Genomic DNA, 27,063 nt, shown 5'->3' on the forward strand with positions numbered 1-27,063 from the left:
CCTTCCAGTCTAAAGTGGTATTCCACGCTGGAAGGAAACACTCTGAAATTCTATACCAATCCACAATCTGAAACTCCCACTCCTATAGTCCAGAAAGATGTGAAATCAGCTCAGAGCCTGGCTGAGATTCAGCAAATTGGAGAGCAGTTGTTCATCCCTGTCCAGTTAAATGATGGGAAGGACTCTGTTCTCGCTCGAGTGTGTGTGAACAACGGTAAGAGCTTCATCAGCGAAGCCATGTTCCGCCAACTCCCAAAAGATCCAGCCATTCCCACATTCAAACTGATAGACAAATGGGAAATGGACCTGGAAGCACCTAATTCCAAACAGCTCCTGCCAAGCAGGTGTATGCTCAAAATCTCCATTGGCAACAAGAGCATAGTCCACAATTGTTGGGTCGTGTGAGACGTCCCTGCCGCCTTTTACTTAGGCAGCGACATTCTCAATCGCTTTGCCATTAGTTTGGACCTAATAAACTTCAAAGCTTGGTCCCGATTAGCGGATAATCCCATGAGCTTTGATGATCCAGAAAAAGCATTTAGGTCAGCTCAATTGCTACCTTATGCAGTTGAAATTCAGGTTAAAGAGGAAGTCACCATCCCAGAAAGGACCCGACAATTCTCCCTGGAAGTGAAAGTTAAAAGGGGACAAGAGTTGAAAAACCCTGATGCTTACATACATCTAAATGCTTCTCTCCAACAGCAAGGGTTGGGGGTAAACCCAACACCATTAGTCAACATAGAACATGACACCATTCCAATAGAGGTGGATAACAGCGACTTAAAGAGTATTACTCTAGCCGCAGGCACCATTATTGGAATGGCGGTTGATGACCGACATTTCTCCATTGATCTTAGAAATGAACTGTTAGGACCAATCCCCAAGGACTGTTTTGACAGTGACAGTGAGGACAATACAACACCAGACAGGATTTTTACCCGGCATGGGGGGAACTTCCTGGTGTACACTTCCTGCCCTTATGGTAAGGAAGATGTGACTTGTGAATTCAGGAGGGATGAGGTGATTTTCCAGGTTCATGAAGGCTGCCTTGCCCACCTGAAGCCTCCGGTCCAAATCAGCACTTTGACCAGGGACTTCTCCACCCAGCTGGAGGAGGCCGCGGAGATAGCCAAACCAGAAGTCTTTCCAGGCTTCAGGCAGATGGTGGAAGAGAGAGTCAACCTAGTTGATGCCTGTGTGACTCTGGAACAAAAGCAAAAGTTGAAACAAGTTTTCTTGGATTTCCAAGATCTCTTTGCGGTAGACTCATATGACTGTGGTCGCACCGACATCCACACCACAACAATCCCCACGGACCCTGGCATGACTCCTGTGTTTGTGAAGCAATATCGCTTGCCTCTCGCATCAATGGAGTCCCTCACTGAAATAATTAAGAACCTTGAGTCCCGGGGAATAATCCGTCCAGTCCACAGCACCTTCAATAATCCAGTGCTGGGAATATTGAAGCCAAACGGCCAGTGGAGACTCTGCGCTGACCTCAGGGAGCGCAACAAACGGGTCCATACTTCCCGATGGCCTCTGCCCTACATCGACCAAGGGCTGGCCCAGATCCAGGGGTCACAGGTATTCACTGCAATAGACCTGACCAATGGCTGTCAGCAGGGACCGTGCCTGTCAGCAGGGAGGACCAATACAAACTGGCTTTTACCTTTGGGGGCCAGCAGTACACATGGACCCGGACTCCCTTCGGATACCTTAACTCCGGTAATGAGTTCAATATTTTCCTACATAAGGCCATGCCCGACCTGGGTGCGAGGGGTAACCTGGCTTATGTAGATGATGTCCTCATCAAAAGTTCATCTGTGGAGGAACACATAGCGGAGATCCGTTATGTTCTGACGCAGTTGAGGGCCGCCGGAGCAAAACTTTCCTTTCAGAAAGCACAGTGGTGTAGAACCCGTGTTAATTTCTTGGGGCATGAGATTACTCCTCAGGGTCTCTGTCCCCAGGAAAAGAAAGTGGAAGCACTTCAGAAACTGAAAGACCCCACAACTCTGCGGGAACTAAGGAGCCTCCTTGGACTGACTAATTACAGCAGAAAGTTCATTGAGGGCTACGCAGAGATCACCAGACCCCTGATTCATCTCCTGAAGGGGGGGGTCAAGTGGGAATGGGGTCCAGAACAAGCCGAGGCAGTAAAACAACTCAAAAGAAGCCTCTCACAAGCGCCTTGCCTAGCTTACCCTGTCAGAAACAAGGAGTTCTTCCTGGAGACAGGGTTCTCTAATATGTGCTTGACGGCAGTATTATACCAAAAGCATGACAAGGTCAATAAAGTAATCTCCTATGCGAGCAAATCTTTATCCTCTGTGGAGGAAAAATTCAACGATTGTGAGAAGGCACTCCTGGCAACGGTGTGGGCATTGAAGAATTACCGCCCGTTTATCCAGGGGGAACACATCATAGTGGAGACTCCACACCAGCCTCTGCGATATCTCCAAAGTGACAGAATCCGGGCCGGAAATGTGAGTAATTCCCGAATTACTTCCTGGATTCTGTCAATGCAAGGCTTTCCTGTGGAGGTCAGATATGGCCAAAACAAGAAGAGTCCCCTCGCGCAAGGTCTGGCTGACTTGCATGATTGTGCCAGAGAAGACTGTCTCGAGGACGAAAGTCTAAAAGTAAAGGACAACATGGAGGCATACCTTAATTCCCCACACAAAGTCTTTGAAGAAGACAAGTGTGAGGGAATGCCCACTGTGTATGTGGATGGATGCTCTTACCATGTTGACAACGACGGGGAGAAAGAACTGGTGGCCGGCGTAGGGAATGCATGGGTGAATGAGTCCCCAGAACCCTCCGCTGGATACAAAATTGGTCTCCGAAGTAGTCAGGTGGCAGAATTGATGGCTGTGCATCAGGCCATCCTCACTGCTGTCCAGCATCAACTCCACGAACTGGTCATAATCACAGATTCGGATTATGTACGGAACGGGTTCGTGGAGCACCTGGTTAATTTGAAAACCAGAGGCATGTTATGTGCTAACAACAAACCCTTGAAACATGGGAAGTTGATCCAAAACATTGATGATCTGGTCACCTCGAAAGGAATGACCATCTATTGGAAAAAGATCAAGGGTCATTCCAAAGTAGAGGGACCAGACAAAACTGGAAATGACTTAGCTGATCAGCTGGCCAAAACCGGGGCCATCCAAGGGGATCTAATTGAGATTGAGTCCCTGTTGGGGGAAATCCAGGTCACTGCTATCACTAGGTCCCAGACAAATGCTCACAACGACCTTTCAATTGCACAATGGAGTAAGGAGGCCCCTGATGCTGATTTGATTACAGCTCAGAAGGGGGATCCGATAATTGGTAAATTTTACCAGCACCTTGAGGACCCTGAGAACTTTCCCCTGACGGATACCGATTACACTGGGAAAGAGGACCTAAGAGTGTTGATGAAATGTCCAAAAATGTTCCGAATCCAAGACGGTTTGTTGGTAAGGAAATCCAAAGCTGGCCACGATCAGTGGGTGGTTCCTACCTCATTCCGAAGCCTGATGTTAAGTCACGCCCATGATGCGGCCACCGCCGTTCATAGGGGGTTTCACACAACATTGGAAATCTTAAGAGAGGTTGCATACTGGCCACGCATGGGGCAGGACCTCGACCAGTACTTGAAGGGGTGTCTTGTGTGTGCACAATTTCAGCCATCATCCCTCACGCACCGTGTGCCTCTACAAAAGAGGGGAATGACACTGCCATGGTCAGATTTACAAATCGACTTTGTAGGCCCTGTGATTCGCTCGGCTAGGGGGAATAAGTACATGTTGACTGTGACATGCTTGTTTACCAAGTGGGTGGAATGTCTCCCAGCCCCAAATTGCAAGGCAGAAACTGCAGCTGCCTTGATGATTAACCACATCTTTTCCCGTTTTGGTCTACCTCAAAGGATTGAGTCAGACAGAGGTAGCCACTTCACCAGTGAAGTAATGACAAAGATGTGGGAGATACTGGGGGTCAAGAGAAAGCTACATATTGCTTATAGACCAGCTTCTTCTGGGGCAGTAGAGAGATATAACCGAACCATTGTGAGCATATTAAAGAAGTTTGTGGCAGATTCTGGGCCAAGTTGGGATATCCGATTACCTCTGGTCCTAATGGCCATCAGATCTACCCCTTCATCTGCAACCAAAATGTCACCATTTGAGTTGATGACTGGGCGCAAGATGGTGCTTCCGCAGCATTTGCTCTACAGGACCCAAGAGCAGACACTGATAAATGCCTCCACTACTCATGAGTATGTAGAGAATTTAAGGAAACACCTCCAACATGCTTTTGCTTATGCTCAGCGGAATCTAGAAAGATCAGCTGATAGCATGAAGACCCATTATGACCTGAAAACTTCCAGGAAGGAATATCAGGTGGGAGACCGGGTCTATCTATACAACTTCCAAAGGAACCAGGCCAAGCAGCGCAAATTTTTGCCTACATGGAAGGGACCATTCGAGATCATAGACAAAATCTCCCCTGTGGCCTACAGAATCCACATCCCCAAAGGTCCTTTGGCAGAGGGAGAAGACAAGTGGGTCCACATAAACCAGTTGAAATGTTGCCATCCCAGGCACACTCTGCAACAACTGGAAGAATCCTCTGGAATCCTAGCGGGTATTGTCTCAGACTAATTCAGTTCCAATCATAAAACATACCACATCTAGTCTCTAAATATTGTGATTTGCATGAAACTGTCTCTTAGTTATACTGTTTTTTTTTCAAAATAAGAATGTAATGTTTCGTTATGATGAAATGCATATGCTGCCCCACTATCTCAACAGTGGTGGAAAAACGTCTATGAGTAGGTATTGCCGCTCTTCCTTTGTCGTCCTAGGAGAAAGAAAACCTGAAGACGGGCCAAGGAGGGCGATCCGGAGACCGGGAACGAATATCCAATGGGCCCAGTGGACCGCCCAATATTCCCATCAGGACCGGCGAGGAGAACCGATCGATCAGTACCGGATGGAGGAAAAGATGCTGAACTGTGCCATCTATTGGAAGAAGATGAGGAAACATCCCAGGTCTTGCGAGTCCCATTCGTGAAATAGAATGGCCATCGCAAGAGGGGGGCTTGTGGGATGTATTTACCCATGCATCCGAGCCGTACCTCAAAACTGTGCAGTACTGACATGGAAAACATCATGATGGCCAGAGCTTCCCAGAAAATGCACAGGGAAATGCATGAAGAATAGGCTGCCACCCATTTTTGCCGATGTTATGGGCACAGAAGGACACTGCCTAAAACCACCATTGGACTACCCACACAGTAGTCTGAAACCATTGGGAATGGCAATGCTGATTGCCAAAAGCAAACCCATAACTGTTGGGAATTCATTTTCTTAAATCCCAAAAAGGGGTGCAGTACCAGTACTCACCACTATCCAAAAGCCGGCATTTTAAAACCACCCTGTGTTTCTCTGAAGGCAGGCTCAAAATGCCTATTTTCAAACCTTGCAACATGTGCAAAATATTCACTGAACACCAGCAGACATTTGGCAGAATGGAGTTTTGTGTGCTTACAAAATCTGGGAAATGAAGAGCCCAAAACAATGCTTATAACAAAACTGCTATGGAGTCAGCAGTTTAAGTTGCACTGGATTTAAAGACACTAAAATCGAAATGTTTAGATTAAATGAGTGACCTATGTTTGGTGTCACATGCCTTTGTAACTGTTGAAATGCCATAGTTTTGCACTTAGAATCAGCCTTCTAGCTGCATATGTGAAAATGTTTAGTTTTATTTGAATGCAGAAACTGGGGAACAAAAAGTGACATTTTATCTGAAACCTGGCTTAAGGAACTGAATTCTGCCTGGCAACTACCCCCATCAGGAGTGAAACTTGAGTCACAGCTGTGTTCCCAGGCCTAGCTGCCCTTTTGCTGCTCACACCAAAAGGGATATGACACTTCCCTGATTGAATTACCTGTGCTCTACAGGAGCTCTGAACAAAGCCTGTCTTGACTCAGGCAAAGGTTTTATTACAGCGGTCGTAAAATGTAGCTTCCTCTTGGCAGAAGCTGGGAGGGGCACTGCCTGTGAGAGCAAGCTGGCTTGGCAGAACTGGATAAACCAGTATTTCTACCTTGTGCTGAGAGGAAACCACACCCCTTTGGAGCCAGAACATAACTCTAAAAAGATGAATAACTCATAGAGCGGACATGTGAAAATTTTATAAATGATACCATAATTCTTGTGATTTTTCTGCCCACCTTTTAAGACGTGCTAGGACCCGGAGGTATGTTCAGGGGGGTGTTAGCGGAAAAGTGGATATTACTCTAAATGTATGCATGTTAAAAATCTGAAACTTCATCAATTAATGTCCATACTCCCTGCGCACATGTATGTAAAGTTGGGTCAATGTCAGAAATTGAAAAATCAGTTAAAAAGTCAATTATCTGCCATTTCTGAATGCAAGCTCTTAGAACCAGCAGATTTGGACAGAGACATGGCTAAATTCAGCCACACCATGTATATGTAATTTCAAACAACTGTGTAACTGTGAAATATGGATTTTGATCATATATAGATTTGGGTGCACAGATGACAGGGGAGGTTTTTTCAAGAGATCATAAATGGCTGACATCACTCTGACACAACTTAGTTCCCCAATCAAATGAGAAATGGAAGTTTGACCAATGATAAGTGGAGAGGGGCTGGCTAGTGATGCTGCTCACACACACCCATTTTAAAAACACAAAAAAGCAGAGAGACAGGACAGGTAGAGACCTTCAATTCCATCTGCCGCTGGAAGCTCTGCCGGAAAAATCCATACTTACCTCCATCAAACTTCAAAGAGCCAACACTTAGACTCCAAGATAAACAGAGACTTCAGAACCTTAACCAAAAAGGTCACTGCCAGCAAGAGTATTTGTCAGCAGGCCTAAAAATCTTTTTGCAACTGAACTCTTCAGACAGCCGGCTGACGCTGTCTGAATTTTGCCAAGAACTTTTGCAAGAACCCGGTGACAGAAATATCCAAAGAGAAGGCAGGACCCGACCCAGAGAACCGGTGCCTAGCAGAGACCAGGCCATTGTGTCCAGAGTGCTGACCCCGATGCTGTGAGCAGTTCCAGAGACCAGACGCTGTGCCCAGAGACCGTCCGAAGTCCAGACCTGTTGACCAGATCGTGACAAAGCCGCCTTCCTGTTTAAAATCTCTTGTGAGTACCGCCAAACTGTACCAAACCAAAGCTCTTAGTTTAAATTCATCTAATTCAATCTATTTAACCTAAGTAGAACTGCCTGATAGCTCCAAATCTGTCACTTGTCATTTTCTAGTTGCAAGCTGCACTTGTCTTTTTGAGCTTTTAAAATTTCAAATCTGAAAAACGACCTTTATTCAATCGCTCATATCTCCGCAACCGTTTGTGCTAGAGACTTGCAGTAACTTTCATCTGAAAGTTGAGAATCTAAGCTTTTAATCGCACTAAAAACCGCATTCCTACCCCCTATAGTTTTGCCGCAATCGCGGAACACGCATCCGCAAATTTTACCGCGATTTGCAAATTTCTCCTCGTGTAAAAACAGCTGCTGCTTGCCTTCCATTTGCCAGAAATTCGTTTAACCTGCTAATCATTCCTGAATCATTGCAAGAGTGAGCCTGAGTTAATATTAACCAGATACCACTCACCCTGAACCTCTGAAAGGGAATCAAAAGCATTTCCAGCATATTTCTCATCCATTGCCAGCACATATCAAAGCAATTTGGGCCTGTGTTTTCAAACTTCTGTAGTCTAAGCTTGCTGGGGTGAACTGAATCACATTTGATTGCATTTCTGAGAACTGTGTGTTTTCCTTCCATTTCCTTGCCTTGCATCAAGGGGGGGAGGGGATTGCCAGAGAAAAGTGATTACATTGTTTTGTTGAAATCATATTGAGTATTTTCTATACTGCATTTCATTCATTCAACCCTGCATTTCCTTGAACCCTATAAAGCATTCTCTACCACATTATACTTCTGTACCTATTTACCACTGTGCTACCTTATCCATTTCATGTCAACTCCTTATTGATTATAGAGAAGCGTGTTGGTGCCAGATTCTCCGTTGTTAATCTTTATCATATCAGATTAAGTGTGCTATTCAATTATTAATTTACTATAAAGTTTGATATATATATCTATTGTTTAAATTATCAAATAAACCTTTTAACTTGCAAAACAGAACTACTTCTCGGCTCAGTGGGGTGAGGGGGATTCCAAGAGAGGGGTGTTATATAGGGGTAGTCATCCAGAACGCATGAACTGGACATAAAGATATATCAATAAGGGTTTTCATTCAGTATTATAGACTAGGCGTTGACTTAGCTGTAGTGTTGAATTGAATCCTCTTACACTAAATCCGCAGCCCAGGCGGTTAACCTTTCTAGGCAGGAAAAAGACACTCTCAGCCCTCTAATGCCAATCCCATGGTCGACAGGCCCAATCGATTATCTCGGGGTTCACATCCCCAATGACCCATTGCGCTTGTATTCAAGCAACTTCCCACAACTGATCAGAGATCTTCAAAATTATCTCAAAAGGTGGAAGCCCCAGGAAATATCCTCATTTGGCAGGATCACGGCCATCAAGATGAATCTGATCCCTAGATGGCTGTACCATTGCACAGCACTCCCAATTCAAATCTCGGGTCCTGCCCTGGCAGGCCTGCAAAAGCAAATCCAAGCATTCGTATGGGGGGGGGAACCTCGAATAGCCAAACGAATAATGATGGGGGGGATACCACAGGGAGGACTGGGAGTACCGGATCTAGCCAGATACACTCTAGCAGCGCAACTGTCTCACGCCTTCACATGGGCCCAAGAGACAGACAAATCGAAGTGGGCACAACTCGAAGAATCTTGGTGTCCGGTGGCACCATCAGCCCTCCCACACCTCCCACCCATAAAGCCACAAGCAATCAGCGGACCCCTGCTGGCAACAATTGCGACAGTCCGCTGCTGGATGGAAGCAGCCCGAAAATGGGACATCCGCAGGTCGCTAGGCCCCCTAACTCCCATCTGTAATAACCCTAAATTCTCCCCAGGCCTGTCGGTGCACAGCTTCCAACCGTGGATGGAAGGTGGTTTACATAAGACCAGCGATTTCCTGGAAGCAGGAGCACCCATCTCATTCGAAAGATACAAAGCAAAATTCGGGGTAGATGACCGGGAAAGATTCCGCTATGCCCAAATCCGCCACTGGATGTCCCACAGAGTAACCAGGGAGAAATGCTGCAGAGAATTAACAGCATTGGAACTATCTATAGCAACCCCTACAAGCAAAGGCAGGATCTTGACTCTTTACCGACTCCTAGACAGGGCAGACCTCTCTAAAAAGGAGAGATACATGCTCGAATGGGAAAAGGACCTGGGAAAAGAAATTGAAGTCGAAGAATGGGGAAAAATTTGGACCAGGCTGCACAAAAGTTCACAATGCATTACAAACAGAGAAGGGGGCTACAAACTCTGCTACAGGTACTATGCAACTCCTGCTCAAATCAACAAGGCCAATCCAAATATTCCCGGAACCTGCTGGCGTGGGTGCCCGACTACCGGCTCACTATTCCATACGGTATTGACATGTCCGAAGGCAGAAATATACTGGAGAGAGGTAACCAAGCACATCAAGGAAATCTCTGGCCTCACCATCCCATGGGATCCTGGAATCATTCTTCTAGGCAACACAGGTGACGGCGCATTCCCAATCTCAGGTCAAATCCCCAGGCTATGTACGCACCTACTCCTAGCAGCAAAAATAGCAATGGCCGGGTGTAGAAAAATAAGGAAGGCCCATCCGTGGCACTTTGGTGGGCGAAATGTTGGTACATAGTGGTGGTTCAAAAAAATCAATGCGATCCGAACAGGCTCTTTGAATAGAACCATAAACAGATGGGACCCATTTATGGACTATGCCGCCAAATTCCCGGCCCTCACCAGGAGGCCTCCATTAACGAGATGGCTCCAAAGCAGCCCGCTTTATTGAACCTCAGCCTCACACTATAGCTATCCATCACTCCGTATTCCACCTGGCGACCAAGGACAGGACAAACCATGGTCAATAATGTCCAATTTGACAATCTGGTCCCCCTCACTCCGACCCACCCGAGAGACGCTATCATTCTATCATACCTATTGAATGCTGTTCTGTGATTGCTGTTATGATCTATGTATTGCTTCTTTGTAAAATCAAATTAAATGTTGTTATGAAAAAAAAATATCAACCACTTCTTTCCTTTTGAGATACTTTAAGTTTGTCTTAGTTGTGCTGGAGGAATACAGAACGCCTTTTCCAGGTTATCTATATAGTTGCAGGGTATTTTATTATTGGGATCACCTACTGTGACAGTTGCTATTGGATCCAAGGGATTGTATTGCTCAAATAAAAGTTCCAACTTAAAAAGTATCTCGTCAGTGGCATCAGTGCAATTGAATGACTATCGAGCCTCTTCCCAGAGAGGAATCCATCCAGAATAAAGTAAGAATCTACATTTAGTGAACTTAGATGAAAGTCATTTATCATTTTTAAGAGACCTCCCCTTGGCCTCCCTTTCAGATCTTTCTAGCTGCTTTCACTCACAAATAAGGTCTTCTGTAGGCCAAATCTCCGGTAATGCTATCAGTGTGTTTTTCTCATTGTGGTTCCATAATCCCACTCTCTCTCATAAAGAGCATTTCCTCTTGTATTCTAGATGAGCAACAGGGTATGGGTGTCAGGATCGCCTTATCTCCTTGGGTTGAAGGCAACCAGTTAGCCACGTCCAATCCTCAATGTCTCCTCCCACTCTGAACTACTGTTTATTAGGGTGTATGTAGTACCTCCTCACACCCTCTCTGGTGATGGTAGTACTCCTGACTCTTTCCAAGTTAAAGGAGTGTTCACAGTTACCCCTCCTTCGGTCACCCATTGCTGATTCTTTTATCAGACCACATGTGAAGCCAAGTTTAAGAAATTCATCAGATATTTCTTATCATCAGATTATGGAAATAGACTAGCGTCCCTGCCAATTTCTGTCAGTCAATTTGATCAACTATATTAATGTTCCTCCAATGTCCCTCCACTCTGTGGAACATAGTGGAAAGATTAGATGTAATACATTCAATACAGCACCACGATTAAGTATGCATATATTTGGGGGACAAAAATACTTTTTATCTTGACCCCATGATAAGACTCCAGCTCCTCCTTAGATGTCCATATAAACTCTGATTGCCAAAATCCATATTTATCTCTTGAACATTTTTAATCTACTTTTGCCTATTGGCCCATCATGATTCAGACTCTTACATTCCAAGTCAAGTCTTTGTTGTCAATAATGTCTTCGAAAAAGTGTTATCTGACGTCACTGAGTGTGAGGAAGTTCTCTGTATTTGCATAACCAATGACTTCTGTAATATTTAGTCCATCGAGTCTGCAAGCAACAGTCTAATACTATCTAAATTGATAGTATCATCGAGGAATGTGTCCAGTGGATTAGCAGTAGCTGGGAATGCCTGTGTGGTCGTGGCAGGAACATCTAACAAATATCTGGTGGATTCCGCCTCGGTTGTCTTTTGTGGTAAACTAGTGCCTCTCTCTTGCTGATTTTTCATGCCTTCACATTCAGTTATAGGCTCTTTTGCTTCTGCCCACGCTGCCTTCCTAAGATCTTTTTGTTTTTATTGTTTAGATTCTTTTACCTCTAGATAGATTTTGTTTCCATAATTGTATCAGTCTCTCCTTGCACACAATCATTCTTAGAATAAAAGATCTGGTTACTCTTGTATTAGGATGGATTTCCCACTTTCTTGTTAGCCGCCTGCGGTACACCCATTGAAGACCTCAACTTCTTTTTAATTTTTTTCTTTATCTTCTTAGGCTCTTTAAGGTTATAGCTGATACTAGACTCAGTACAGGGTGCATTGTTCACATTTGTGATAGGTGGGTCAGCATCCAACGCCTTTTTCTCTTTATTTAGTTGTGGGAACATCTCACCACTTTAATTAATCGTCCCATCTTTACATCTATAACTTGTACCAGGTTATTTGTTTTTGTCTTCAACCAATTTAGATACTGGCTTTTTGCAGCACGTCTGCTGAGCCTCCTCCATCGTTTGATGGTTTACAGATGCTTTAACACTAATGCGTTCTTTGATTATGCACTTCACATTAGCTATAACAGGTTTCATTTCCAGTTGTTTCATTATTACTTTTAGATAATCCAAATGTGTATTAACTTTCTTAAATATCCTCGCTGAGTGATTCACTTGTGACTTCAACAGAAAGGTAGTTCTCCATGGGAGATAGGTGGGCTGCAGGTAAACGTCTAGTTTTGTAATTGTTATGCCTTTTCTTTAGTGGTTTCTTTTCCCTCTAATAAATTCTCTACATGCCTTAGAGAAGGTTGAACATTCAGCAGTGGTTCCCTGCTTTTCTTGCCCCAGTATTCCAATGTTGACTCATGGACAGGCTCAATAATGGTGGAATTATGTTGTGGCATGGCCCCAGTAAACAAAGAAGTTCCAGCTCTCTATCCACTGTTACACTTAATTCCACAGTTCTAAAATCTTCTTGCCAATGGCAGTGTTAAGGCTTGCTCTCCTCTCTCATCCAACTTCTCAATTTCAGGTGTTTTGTTGACATAGTGTGTGCCACCATGTTTTTACTATGAGGCTCAACTTCAAATACTTCAATGAGGGATTCCATGATTTTGGCTCCCAGGCAAGCCAAGGAGGAATTAATATGGTCTACGCGCGACACCTTTTTTATTAGTAGTAGGATGGCCAGGAATAAAATCAGTGATCTTGTTCTTGTCTACTTTAGTTACTGCCATGTTTTTTACTGGTCTTGCCAGTGGTGATGTAATGCGACTTGGCTCTTCTCAAGTTGTACGAGTGCTGGGGTAATGAGTTAGATGAGTTAGTGAGTCCTCACTTAACTGTCGTAGCTCCTCCCCATCTTTCCCACGGCTTCCATAATTTCTTTAGTAGTCATCCTCTCGGATGAGGCCATAGCAAGACTGCTTGCTCTACCCTGACTCCAGGGCTTCTGGGAGACCTAGGGACAGCGATAGCCTTAGCGAGCTTTGTGCAACACATGTCATTATCGGCACGCTTCAGTGCTGGGTAGGCTCTTTTCAATGTGGCTAATGGCTAAAAGGGCACACCAAATGCCCCGCAGTCACCACAGCACCTCCTGGGATCAATAGTATCCACAGCTCCCGTCACAACACAGCAGTTCTCATGGCAAGAAAGCTATGATACACAAAGCGCCACATCAGCACTGGGTAGGCTCTTTTCAAGGTGGCTAATGGCTCAAAGGGCACGCTAAACGCCTGGCAGTCACAGCAGCACCTCGTGGGATCAATAGTCTCCACTGCTCCCGTCACAACACAGTAGCTTTTGTGGCAGATAAGCTACGATACACAATGATCTGATTCTGAAAAGCATTGGGAGCAGCCTCTTTTGGTCTATTATGACTATGAATTAATAGTTATATGTGCAGTGATTTTGGGGGGGAATGCTTCACAACCCACAGGGCTGCAGTAGCTTCTTTCTCCATCAATGGGTAGGGTTGTTCGTTAGGAGTGTTTACTCTGCTGTCATAAGCTACCACCTGGTGATGGTTGGTCTTGTCTTCCTGAACCAGGACACCAGCTAGTTCACATGGGCTTGCATCTTCTTGGAGAGCTCAGTGTTTGCTCATATCAAAATGTGCCATTTTTGTATCTGAGAAGTACATCTTCTGTGTCCTGGAATGCCTACTGTTTTCCATTTAGTGTCATGTGATATTGGGCTTTCAGTGGATCAGAGATCATTGCTAGTCATGGTATAAAATGGCTGCAGTACCTGGCCATGTTAAGGAAACTGCAGAATTCCGACTCTGACTGGGGTGTGGCTGCTGTCTTGATGTCTTGTGAAATTATGGGGGACAGGGTCAGGTTGTATACTCTCCCAATCGAAGATGTACGCGAAGAACTCAACGCGAATATTCACACTTTTCCTGTGGAATGTAAGGCCATCATCATTAATACATGTATACCCTGCAAACAGCCTGTGAAAGTGCTCGTTCTCAGTCTACGAGTACACTAGGATGTTGCTGCTAACATTTACAACTTGTTCCAGGCTGACCAGTCGTCCATGAATGGTGCTGTGAAATACTTAGGCTGCTGATAGATACTGAACTTAAGCCTTTTGTACCTCCTTATGCTTGTGAGTCAAGAATGGTCCAATTTTGAGAAGTAATTTGCATGTTTTAGTACTGTGGCAATGTTGTTGACAGTTTGGGTCATATGGCCTTCCTTTTTGATGTGTTTGTTTAAAGACTCATGCCGACACAGATTCTCACTTGCTGGACCCAGTTAGCTTTGCGAGTGAGAGCAATCGGGAAGACCCGCGGTTTAGACCCTGGACCCGCGGTTTAGACCCTGTAGATTAAAAATGCAAATAAATGTGCATTAAGGATGTTGATGGGAAATAGAATTTCAGGCTGAGATAATGTAGCTATGGGAACTGTGTTCATTTTAAAAACCATGCCTACAATCAATTGAAAAGCAGAAGCCATTTGAATGGTTTGTATTCAAGAAGAATAGAGGTGAAACGCTTAGAAAATAATGATGCATTTACTAACACATTTGAAACTGCTGCACCAGCACAATTATTTAGGGAGACTCTTTCAGTGCAACAATTCTATTAAAGCACACTGACAAAGGTTTCTTTCATACTACCATTTTTAAGAAAATGTTCTATGCTTAATAATGCCTGTCACTTGGAGCTGCGAAGATATCTCACATAGACTTAATTTTGATCTTGGATGTCTGGGATGTCTTGGCTTCACATAACCTGGTATTGTATTCATTGGAGAAAACCCCTCCCTTATCTCATGGTAATATTCCACTCACTGTTTACCCTTACCCAAGTAGAGCGGTGTAGAGTGTTTTGAGTGTTTTGTTCCACTACAGACTGCTGGAGAGTCTGTTTTCCATTGCCATTGCCTGCTGGAGATGGGGCCAACTCATTAAAGCTCTGTACCCAAGTGGAGCAGTGCGCAGTGTGTCGAGTGTTTTGTTCCACTACAGACTGCTGGAGGGTCTGTTTTCCGTTGCCATTCCCTGCTGGATCAGACGCCAACTCGTTAAACACCCCGTACCCAAGTGGAGCAGTGCAGACTGTCCAGTGTTTTGTTCCGGTACAGACCGCTGGAGGGTGTGTTTTCCGTTGCCATTGCCTGCTGAAGGAGGGGCCAACTCGTTAAACACTTCGTACCCAAGCAGAGCAGTGCACAGTGTGTCCAGCGTTTTGTGTTCTGTGCTTCTGAACTGCAGTGGCGGCAGTGCTTGGGAAAGGCGCATCCAGGAAACAGCTGATTACCAAGTACAAACTCCAGCAGTTTGGAGATTCTACGAACCCTGGCTACAAGTATCCCCCCTTTGGAGATTCGCTGACCTTTATCACTACTAATTGCATTTGTTAACAATTCCGTGTTAACAACTCTGCAAATAATCTGGGCTCTCTGCTTGCAGTTTTTGGACTTTTACTCTGCTAAATCCAATTTAACATTGCTATTGGTGTTCGCTTCATATTAGCCCATCAGCCGAACTACAGCGGAAAACTGCAACATAATCTACTGATTGTCTAATTGAATGAAACAAACAACCCATTAACTATTCTAGAGTCAAGTAAGCATTCCGGTGGTGACTGTGGGGTCATCGATAGATACCCTTTAAGCCACTGGCGAGCTACTCTTCCAACTCTTTATACTACGCTCAACTACATACCTTCTTGACACAGACTTTAAAATAAGATCAATTGACTGAGGTATCGTTTGGATGCCTATGAAGTACTTCCTGAGAAGCGTAAGTCTAAAAGACGATTTTAGGACGCCAGAGATGGACGGACCCATACAGACTGTTGGGATCAGTGCTCGAGAATGCTTGGAAAGCCCTAGGACACTTACTGATGCGAATGGGCTAGAAGGTTGTAGTTGGGCCCGAGCATTAGATCTGTCCTCGGAAGAACATAGTACGATATAACCTCCTAAATCACCTGCGCAAATCTGCCCTCTGACGGATCTACTTAAAAATACTCACTCTCAACGTCATCTATTAAAAGAACAATAACACATCTTGTCCAGAGAAAAAGAGCATGCACTCTAGGAGAGGCTGATGCCATGGTTTCCACTCCTGTCTGACCACTCTGGTACTGCAAGGGGGAATTTCTTCATCAAAATAAAGTCTTTGTAGAAGATGTGGGAGAATCAGTGTTATTTGCAAAAGACATTACAAACATTGTGAAAGAGTCAATGAATACTAGAGGAGCCATTTCTCAGAGCACGGATGATCCAATCCCCCTGAATAGTGAAGGCTCCTCTGAGTCCCCACTGGTGGTGTTGAGTTTTGTTCTGAACTCGATGTTCAATGTTTTCGAACTGTTGAAGAGTGAAGTCCAAACACATACAGGTATCCTTTTGGAAATGTTCAAAGAAATTGGCTGCTGTGATGCCTCTATGGTGGGCCTAAGGGGGGTAATTAACACCTCTCTGATGGGCACTCTTCACACCATGATTTCCTCACACAATTATCAGGTATTAACCATGGGGTCATTCAAAGAAAATGTGTACAACCTGAATACTCAGTTGGGCGCAATCAAATGCGAAATCGAAGATCTAAAAGACATCAATGCTGCCAGAAAGTCTGAAATTTTTTTTAATAACCTTGCTTCAGCGACACTCATTGAGGATCTCTTAATGGACAATACACCTCTCTCCCAATCTGTGCTGGAGAAATTTGTCAGGCTCGCACAGATAGCGGAGGTGCAGCCCTCTGAGGCACCCGAACAAACAAGATCAACAGAACAGACATTGAGCATTCTAGTCGCTGGGGAGAATGAGGAAGCAAAAAATAAGAAGTAGAGAGGAAAGAAAAAGAAAGCTAAAAGCGTACTGCTGGCAATAGAAATGGAACAAATAACAAGCCCAGAGAAGAATAAACAACATATCCAAGGAAAAATTATAAAAGGACGAAGGAAAAATGTCTTTAATGCTCTAAATAAAATCTGTGATAAGGAAGTTAAGGGAAAAAATATGGAAAAGCAAAAAAGAAAGACGTTATTCTGTCAACGGACTGATTTGGGAAATGAGCTGGAGATTGTCAGTGAGGTGGGGGACACAGGAAAAACTACCATTGGCTTACAAACAGAGCAGCCTTTGATCCAGAGGGCTAGTCCATTACGTCTGGCTCTGATATTTTGCAGGGAAAGTCAAAACCCGTCCAACGGTTCGATGAATGAAATGCAAAAGGAGAAGCTGACATCTTCATAGTCAAGGGGATCGCCTCTGGTTCCCCATGCTCGTTCCCTCCAATATTCAAACAATGCTGGATGGCTTGTCAATAGAGAAGAACAAACCAATGGCTACTTCATCAGTTCAGTCTCAGTCAATGGAAAAGCCAGCGTGGTAACAAAGATTGATGGAAAGATTGAAGCCTCTAAACCCTTTGCCAAACCCCAAGTTTGGTTAAAACAGCTCAATATAAAGGAAAGGGGCAGATCATTAAACTGTAGTGTAATACTGTCAGCGATGAAAGAAATTCCTGACTTATATCTGTTTTCGACACATGGCATTGAGCGCATAAGTTTCCCCTACAAAGAAGCTACTTTCATAGCAGAGATGACCCTAAAAACAAGGATGGGTGTCATGGCAGTTATAGACTGAGACAGACTTTAAAGAAATGGGCAGAGTAGTAGTTCCCAGTCTTCCAGACTTCTCACCCCCACCCGAGAGGAGTACTAGAGACCCATACTCTGCCCAATACACAGAAGAAAGATGAGGGGCCAAAAACTATACTGAAAAACAGAAGGAGAGGTGGGTGAGGGGGAATGTAGTTCCAGGGAGGATGGAAAGATGAAAATCTGGACTCTCCTTCCATACATATTGACCCAGGTATTTCAGAAACTAAACATGGAGGGGAAGTTGCTTTAGCTAAACCAGGTATGCACTTTATAAGTTGGAACACACCGGGTTTCTAGCTCTTTTAAAGACAGAGCAATGTGATAATTTATCTTTGGCAACAACAATCTGATTTTCTTTCAAGAGACGTGGCTGCAGAGAAGTTTTAAATTAGATGGTTTTACGGTCTGGGACCAACTGGCTATATGCCCAAATGGGGGCAGACCATTGGGAGGTAGGATTATTGCAGCACGAAATTCCTCTATATCTAGATCTGAAGTGGTGGATACTAACACTCAAGGAATAATGGGCATTAGAGCATTTCTTGAAACAAGTAAGGGTACTAAATCCCTGATGGTCATTAATGTTACTGGAACCCCATGTATTCGAATTTGCCAGTGTTCCTGGAAGATCTATCCACTATCCTCACAGAAGGAAATGTTAGGTTACCCTCAGATGGCGTGCTACTAGCAGGTGACCTTAACTCATACTGTCTTGGAAAGATGAACATCTTAAATAAGGCTTCAACTGGGAACCGCAAAGGTGAGATATGGCTACAAATCCTGGCGTATTGGAACCTGCAACTGGTGAACGGTTCTGTAATGGGCGGCTTAGTCCCTAGAGCAACCTGGTCAAATGGGAGGGTCAGCTCAATATTGGACTACTTGATACTATACCCTCAACTATTTAACTGCTGTGAAACCCTGACCATTAAAGAAATGGGCTCCAGTGACCATAACACCCTAATAGCATTCTTTAGCTTTAACCTGCTGGATACAATAAGTGGTGTGTTTGTGTGGATTTTGTAATAAATATGGCAGCTAACAGGATCGCAAAATTCGAGAGAAAAGGGAAAGGCCTCAATAATTGCAAGAAGTAGTGGAGTTAGGCCCAAACATGAACTATGCAAAATTAAACAGACCAGATGGCTTTATGGAATACCTATGGGATTTAGAAATGCCTCGACCAATGAAGGGACTCTCTCAGATCTCACACAGTCATAACTATGACACAGAGACTGCATCGAGAAAGAAAGAGTTGAGGAAGGCGATTCACCAGTTTTGCTGCCATTGGTACTGGCGAAGACAAAAAATGAGCTTAGTAATGGCTCCAGAATTGGTCAAGACCACAGAAATTCAAGCGGAATCTGGAAGACGGCCACGAGATGCTGATACCAGTGCATGCCAGTGATTCTAGACATTTCTGAGCTGTAATTAATGGTCAGAAGCATTTGCAAGGGACCCTGCAGAGTAACACAGTATCCGAGGGGGATTGGGTGAGCTATTTTGCCTGGGAGCCAATGCTCCCTCTAAGCTGTGCGCATGTGTGCTTGACCAGCTTCCTTCTGGGTGCCGCTCAGATTTTTAGCAGCACACACAGGCAATTCTCACCTGTGCAAAAAAGATTTAATAAGGTACAAGCCACAGCAATTACCTCACATTAGCTTTCTTTTAAAATAATTAACTAGTCATGATATTCTGATGTAGATCATTTACATTACCCTACCATGCAAGCATGACCTTAAAAACCTAAAAACGGAATGCAGCCACAAGAGGTAAAAACTAATATGAAAAGTGGCCCCATGAACAGAAAGATCCAACTAAGATATGCCTGCACACATTAACCAACTACTGTTCCCTCCCCACCCATGAATCCTATGCTTTAGTCTACGATACACTTACTCTAACCTCTACCACAAAACATATTTAGATATTACCAGACAACCTTGACACTTCCTCTCTTGGCTCTGTGAAAGGTTACCAGATATGTACCTGCATCCATTTATTCTATGTTTGTTGTAATTGGAATAGTGTTCAAGTACCAGAACATCTGTTATTCAATGTGCCTTATAAAATATTCCTTTTTGGAAGGCCTTCCAGCGTCTACCCTGGCACTCCTGAGATGTGTCTGCATGCTGCAGCATGACTCATGAAAGGACTCTGGAAATTCAACCCTCACCCTCCTCTAACTTCACTGGCTCCGGCTGCAAGCTTGTATTAGCTTCAAATCCTGTTGCATTATCTACAAGGCTGTCACCCTGAAGTCCCCAAGCTACCTCACTGAGAAACTCAGCATCCCCAGAGGCCTGCAATCCTCCAGAAGTAAGGAACGTGAAGGCTTGAACTCTGACGGTGCAGGAAAGAAAAACGAGAATTACAGCCTTCTCTGACTATGCTCCAAGACTTTGGAACCTCCTACCATCATCATCAGACCTACCCCATTGCTGCTACAGTTCAGGAAAGAGCTCTAGACTTTCCTCTTCAAGGAATGGCTCCTCCATAACACATAGGTCCACACACTTGCCACTCCCCATTGTACCTGAGACTCTGATCTGCCCCCCACTGCCTCCTCCCCTGGTTGCTTGTAGATCTCTTGTTACAAATTGGCTGCTGTTGCCCTCCCCTATTAGCTTCCACTCCCTTGTCTCCGTTTCCCTCGCTGTGTTCTTCCCCGTACAATTGTAAAGCACTTGTTGATTCCCGAAGCCAGGTCCGCGCTCAATAAATACATTAATAATGTTAATAATAAAAGCATCACCCACACTAGGTTACCTAATTATCATCTCAAATATCGGATACTGACTGTAGGTAAACAGGCTACTTGGATGTGAAACCTCATCCCATGCATCCTATTCTTAGTACATATGTCACGCAAGCACTTTGAAGTGGTCCCTTGCATGTTAACGCATTATAAAACTCAAATATTAATTGGCTCTCTAAGAATTTTGAGTAGACCAATGTCATGCTCATAGTTTCTACTTTAGCATTGCTAACATTACCCTATAAGTGGAGAGCAACATTGCAACATCACTTACTTGGCCTGCAAGGGATAATGGGTAATGGCTATGCCAGGTATTACTCGTCTATATTATTAGGGCAATGGATATTCAGACAGTAGAATGCTTCTCAGACAATCTGCATCCTTTCTAAGTGTTCAGAGTTGCATTGGGCATAGACCTTAACAAATTATATTGTAATTCGATGTTATACAATAACGATTTCACTTATCAGTTGTATAATCCTACCCAACAATATAAGGGTGGAATACGTTGCAAACGATCTTGTATGCTCTGCAAAATAATTGTGAACCTGCAGATTCATGACATTTTTTTAAAATGCATATAATAAAACGGTGAGGCACTAAATATGTTTTGCTTGCAAAGTATTATGGGTATGCAAATATCCCAGTGATTGTTTCACTGCTACAATCCCTCACATTTTACAGTGCCCAATCAACAAGTGTTGGAGGCGAGCACAGAAGGTGGGGCAGGGTACTGGTGAAAAGGCACAGGAGAACACTCCCTGCGGGTGATGAACATATCAGTAACTTTCAAAACCTAAGTCAGTTGGCAGTACAGTACAGTGTAGAAGATGTGTTTGTTTGCTGAAGGAAAGGAAACTCTAGCAACAGTCTAGAGAACTGCACTTTCTGTTTCTTTCTATGCTCAGCTAATGATGGTATTTCAATTTAAACATGTTTTCTGTGTTTTCTGACTGTAGCATCCCCTGCATCTTGTTTAACTGATAACAATGTATTACAAAGGGATCCCAAGTTACAGAAAAAGGCTGTCAAGCTGTTGTACCTCTGAGTATTTATGCTATTAACCTAAAAGGCATAAATATGTGATTTACTTCAACAGGGCTCTATAGGAAACCTCAGTAAGCCTCTTGTTTAATTTTGCCTAGGCTGTGATGAGGAAGGGCGGGTAAAACTATAGGCTGTATTATGTGCCCTGTCATTTTACTTCCTACGACGAGTTACAACTAAGGCTCTGATAAGAATTTGATTCCTAATTAGAGTGAAATGATTTTTCAGGGAGTAAAAACGTAATAAGATTTGCCAACAGGAATACTTTATGCTTATTAAAAGATGTTCTTTGCCCTTAAAATTCATCTTGTGATTGGTCAGAAATATTATTCTAATGCCACTGCTCTGCTGATCACTGATTCGAAACAATATCAGTGGAGTTTTGTGGGCAGAAGCCAGGGGTTGGTTGAAATGTGTTCCTTGTTTCCCATTTCTTGGTTTTTGGGGATACCAAATGGATGGTGTATATGTCTCTAAGTTGTTTTTGAGTAACTCACAGGGCAACATAATGTGGATTGTAAGTAGAAGCTAGGCAATTTTGATCATCAAATTCTGTGGTGTGGTTATTCTGATGCAATTATCCTTACAAAAAATATTACAGGGATGTTCTCATGGCCCTTGAATTACTTCATTAAAGTGGCACATGAACTCCTATTGGCATGTTTTCTGACACATTCCTTTTAGTTGCCTTTATTCCATCTGAAAATATTGTATCCGGTCTGATTTTTGATAACCACATCAGTTATGAAAAGCAATATTTGTTTTTTTGTAATACACCTGAGTGGTTTTCCAGTGACATAAAGCAAACCTTTTTCTCATCACATAAGTACTTTTGCTAGCTACTGTGGCATCTCTTGAGGTCTTGAACTGGTTGATGAGTTCTCTTTATGATCACATATAAAATATATATTTTTTAACATATGTGTTTGGAAAAAGTGTTGTAAAAAGGCACCTTTAATGCAGATTAGTGAAGAATTGCAGTGATTTGAAAGGGGCAATTCCTTTCCAAACTCTCTTCGGAGATGGTAGCTAACTAAGTACTTGTGCTCACAAAGTGGCTTACTTCGTGAGTCAATTGCGCACATGGAAAATAAAGTGCGCACGAAAGGTAACCAGTTGCGTACTTAGAGAAAAATATTTAGAGGGAACATTGCCGGGAGCTCGGGGAAATAAAAGGGGCCACTTAGGCCATTACATATGATGTCCAGTCAAACCTCCAGCTGTCGCGAGAAGCAATTGGGAATCTGATAGCTAAAGCATACAATCCTAGAGCAGTTGGGCGGAATGGCTTGTCAAACAGGATCTTAAAGAATGATGTGCCTACATGGTGCCAAGTCCTGCTCCAACTCTTTAAAGCGATAATTAGATCAAGAAAAGAGTTCTGGAAACAGGCTATAATTGATCCCATCAATAAGAAGGGCGATAGGGCGGATCCAGCTAACAATTGATTTCCACTGCAGCCCTTAAACTTTTCAATGATCCCCACTCCTTCCAGTTTGTCATGTTTTTCCTCTACTTTCTAGCACACATGGAATCATATTCTCCTGTGGCGGCATTCTTGGATTGAGTGGTCCATTTTGAGTTTCACTGGTATCCTCATGGGGCACCCTATGGTAGTGAAGAGTGAGCTATATTCTTCAAAAGGTCTTCTAGGTCATAATCATGGAGCTGGGATGTAAAATTCATCAAGTTATGTGCCTTGCCAGTTCTGCAGCATGTTGTTGCCGACCTTGGTGACCTATATTCTCTTGGTGATACAGCCATGTTCAATTAATGGGACGACGACCCCTTTAAAGGAATGCGACTTTCAATGACATAAGTCAAGATCTCACTATTGCGCATTATAGATCTGGGAACATAGCAATGTATTGGAAATGGAAGCCAGCAGCACATTGATGAATGCCCTGGTGTCAATGATGGCAGACGTACTAAGGCTATTGATAGGTACCTTTCCTTTAGTTTGATTTGTTCTCTTTTGCCTCGTAGTGTATTTCCCAGTGTTGGGGAGATTTATCATTTTTAAGCTTCATCCCCTCTCCTAGTGAGACCCCCGGCACTTTTTGCTGGACTTCTGGACCTTTTTATTTCAACCCTGAATGAATGGAGCCTTTTTCCACTCATTTTTTTTTTTTTTTTTTTAATTGTTTAATCACATAAGATTTTTACAATACAGATTTTCTCATCATTTCATAAGATTGTTTGTCTGGTCAATTTGTCGTTGTCTATGCACAGTTCGTAGATTTGAAGGTTCGTTTGCTAGATGTTGTGGTCAAGGTTGTCTTTGTTCTTGCTGACACCCATTGTTGTTGAGTAGTTGTTGCTCGATGTATTCTAACATTTTTGCTACTGCAACTTGCCATGTGATTTTATCACCTCCGATCAGCCTGCACCACCATGTATTTTCCTCATGTAATATGTTAAAGCCGGGCATGTGTGACAGATACTGTTGTCTGATGAGGTTCGTTGCTGGGCATGACATGAGGAGATGTCTTATCGTTTCTTTAACAGGGTGGCTGGCATTATCGCAAAATCGACATTCATTAGTTGATGTTTGTCCTCTAATATGCAGTATCTCATTTGTTTTCATTATATTAAGTCGTGCTCGTAAGATTAAATTTTGCGCCTTTTTGTTTAGAAATTGGTTTATGAAGCCTTGCAGCTCGTTTCGTTTCAATATCTTATATGGTAAGTGAGCCGTGAGTTGCGATCTTGTTGTAATGTCGATCGTCATTGCCCAGTTTGCATCTTTCATTTTTTGTAGGACTTTGCATGGATTTTCAATCAGTTCTTGTTCATCCGATGCTATGTCACATAGTACACCTAGGTTTTCCTCTTGCCATGCTGTTAGCGTATGGCAATTTCTGGCATCCATTTCGCATTTGATCATGTTGAAGATCTTATTGCTGGTGTCCAGTCTGCTTTTCCTAAAAAGCATTATGGTGTTGCACACCACTGTGCATTTTAGAGATTGCAAGCTGAGTTCTCGGCGTATGGCCACCCCTGATGTCGATTGGGGTAATTTCAATACCTTTCGCCAAAATGGGGCCTCCAGTTTTGCCCATATTTGCTTTGGCATCATGGGCATCGCTTCCATCCCATATGTCACGGTAGGTACGACCTTCATTTTGTAAAAATTTAAAACTGGGACAAGTGAATACTTCCCAAATTTTCCATCAATAGCTTTTGCTTGGGCCGCTAGTTTGTCTATCTTTCCGAACAGTTCCGTTTGCATTGTATTTTCTTGGCGTGAGCTGTCTAAGAATACTCCAAGATATTTAAATGAGGTGACAGACTCGATTTCGGTATGGCCCAGCCGCCATGTGAAGTTGATGTTTTTTTTCTCACGATTTTGAAAGATCATGACTTTTGTTTTGCTTATATTTATTTCCAGGTGGTTGCTTGTTGCGTATTGCTGTAGGGCACTTAACTTCCTTTGCAGACCTATTTGTGTTTGATCAAAAAAAGTGAGATCATCCGCGTATAGGAGATGGCCAATTTCTGTGGCTCCGATTTTTGGCGGGAATACCCTTATTGTTTTCCCAATGTCTTGAATATCGCCAATGTAGGTGCTGAACAGCGCTGAAGCCAACAGGCATCCCTGCTTTACTCCTCGGGTGCTTTTGACTTCGTTTGACAGGTCCCCTTCTCGGCTGAGACGTACTCGCATTTTGGTTTCATGATGCAGAGCCTGTATCGGGGCTAATATGTCTTCAGGGCAATTCCACTCTTTTAGTTTTCTCCAAAGGAGTGGTCTTTCAATGCGATCGAAAGCTTGAGTGAAGTCAATGAAGACTACGAAAAGACGCTGTTTGTGTTGCAATGCTTTGCTTTTTAAAATGTTACACGCCAGAATGTTACACGTGGTTCCTGCATTTTTTTTTTAAACCAGCTTGATATTCATCGTTGCATTTTGCTGATGCAGCCCATATTTGAAATTTTTTCGTTAGTAACGTTGCGTATACCTTACCTATCACGTCCAATAACGCAATAGGTCGGAAATTCGTTGGATCCGTTAAGTTCCCTTTTTTGTAAACCGGAACTATTATGGCTTTTGTCCATGATTCAGGTATGGACTTTAGTTCTGCGCAGCGGCGAAATATGGCACTTATGAAGCTGGTCCATTCATTTGAATATTTTTTTAGTTCAGCGTTGGTAATGCCGTCTGTGCCAGGTGCTCTGGAGTTCTTTAAGTTCTTGATTATATCCAGGATGTCTTCTTTATTTTCTACATTGACCCAATTTATTGCTTTCGATTGTGGCTCAATGCTGGTTTCTGTTAATTCTGCTTTGAAAACTGTTTCAAAGTGTTTTTCCCACGCGTGTTGACTAATGTTATTCAAGATTTGTCTCTCAAGGGTTTGCGCTGTATCTCTTAATAGAGTCCAGAAATTTCTGCTGTTGTTTGTAATAAGAGCCTTGGTAATTTGTTCCGCATCAGCTTGATACAATTTATATCTATGTGCTCTTACCCATGCTTTGTATCTTGATTTAATATTCCTGATATTTGCAGGTACTTCATTGATGGACTTTTTGAGTGCTTTACGTAGCGCTTTTCTGTACTCACGTCTTTTTGCAGTAAGTTCTTTATTATATGCATGCTTTGTATCAGTTTTCATCATGTGTCCTCTTCTTTTTGTCGGACATATATGCGGAATTAGCAGAGGTTGATAATCAATATCGGGCACTGTTGATGTCAGTGCATCTGCTTCGTATTTTACTGTCGCTTTAATGATCTCATTCGCACTTATTTTTATTCGTGTTCCTTGTGCATTAGGTTCGACTTGCAACTTTTGGCAGCTTTTGTTGTTCTCTGCAAGCCATGATGTTACCAACATATTGTGATCACTCATAGACGTGCGTCGCACATTGAACTCTTTGATGTAATGCAGTAGCTATTGTGATACAAAAATGTAAAAGATCGTGGTTGCCAAAGGCGCACGCTCCCAGGTTGGTGTTCTGTTTATTACTGGGAAAGCCTCGTCTACATTGTGAAGTCCATGCATGCCGGTGAATTTGAGCCATTCTTTGCCGCGTTGTTCCGCGGCTTGCTGTGCTATAGTTTTGCTTGCCTTTTTTGTTGTTTTACAGCTGGCATTTAGGTCTCCACACACGAGTATTGTTGTTACTTGATGCTCGCGCATGGCTACCTCTATTGCATCATCGCACATTGCATTGAGTTTTTTTTGCACTTGTTGTTGCTGGGTTCCAATAAGTATTAATTATAATAACTTTTTTATTTTTCACTTTTTGTTTACTTTCCTCTCTCCAGGCGAATATTACTGCTAGGATTGACTGGTTGGAGGTTATTATTGTTTCCATTGATGCTCCACATCCATTTCGGCATGCTATCATCAGTCCTGAGGTTGGATGTCCTTTCATTCCCCTTGCTGCAGGTGCCAGGATGATCTGATAGCCTTCCATCGTTGGAGTTTGTTGCAGCCATGTCTCTTGGGGACATATGATATCAAATTCTCCAAGATTGGGGTCTCCTAGTGTGGTTAAGTGGGAATGTCCTCTCGTATTCCATGAGCATAACTTTACAGTTTTGCCCCGCTCGTT

Source organism: Ambystoma mexicanum, chromosome 11, assembly GCF_040938575.1.
Source record: "Ambystoma mexicanum isolate Mex_15411 chromosome 11, UKY_AmexF1_1, whole genome shotgun sequence".
Classification (NCBI taxonomy): Eukaryota; Metazoa; Chordata; class Amphibia; order Caudata; family Ambystomatidae; genus Ambystoma; species Ambystoma mexicanum.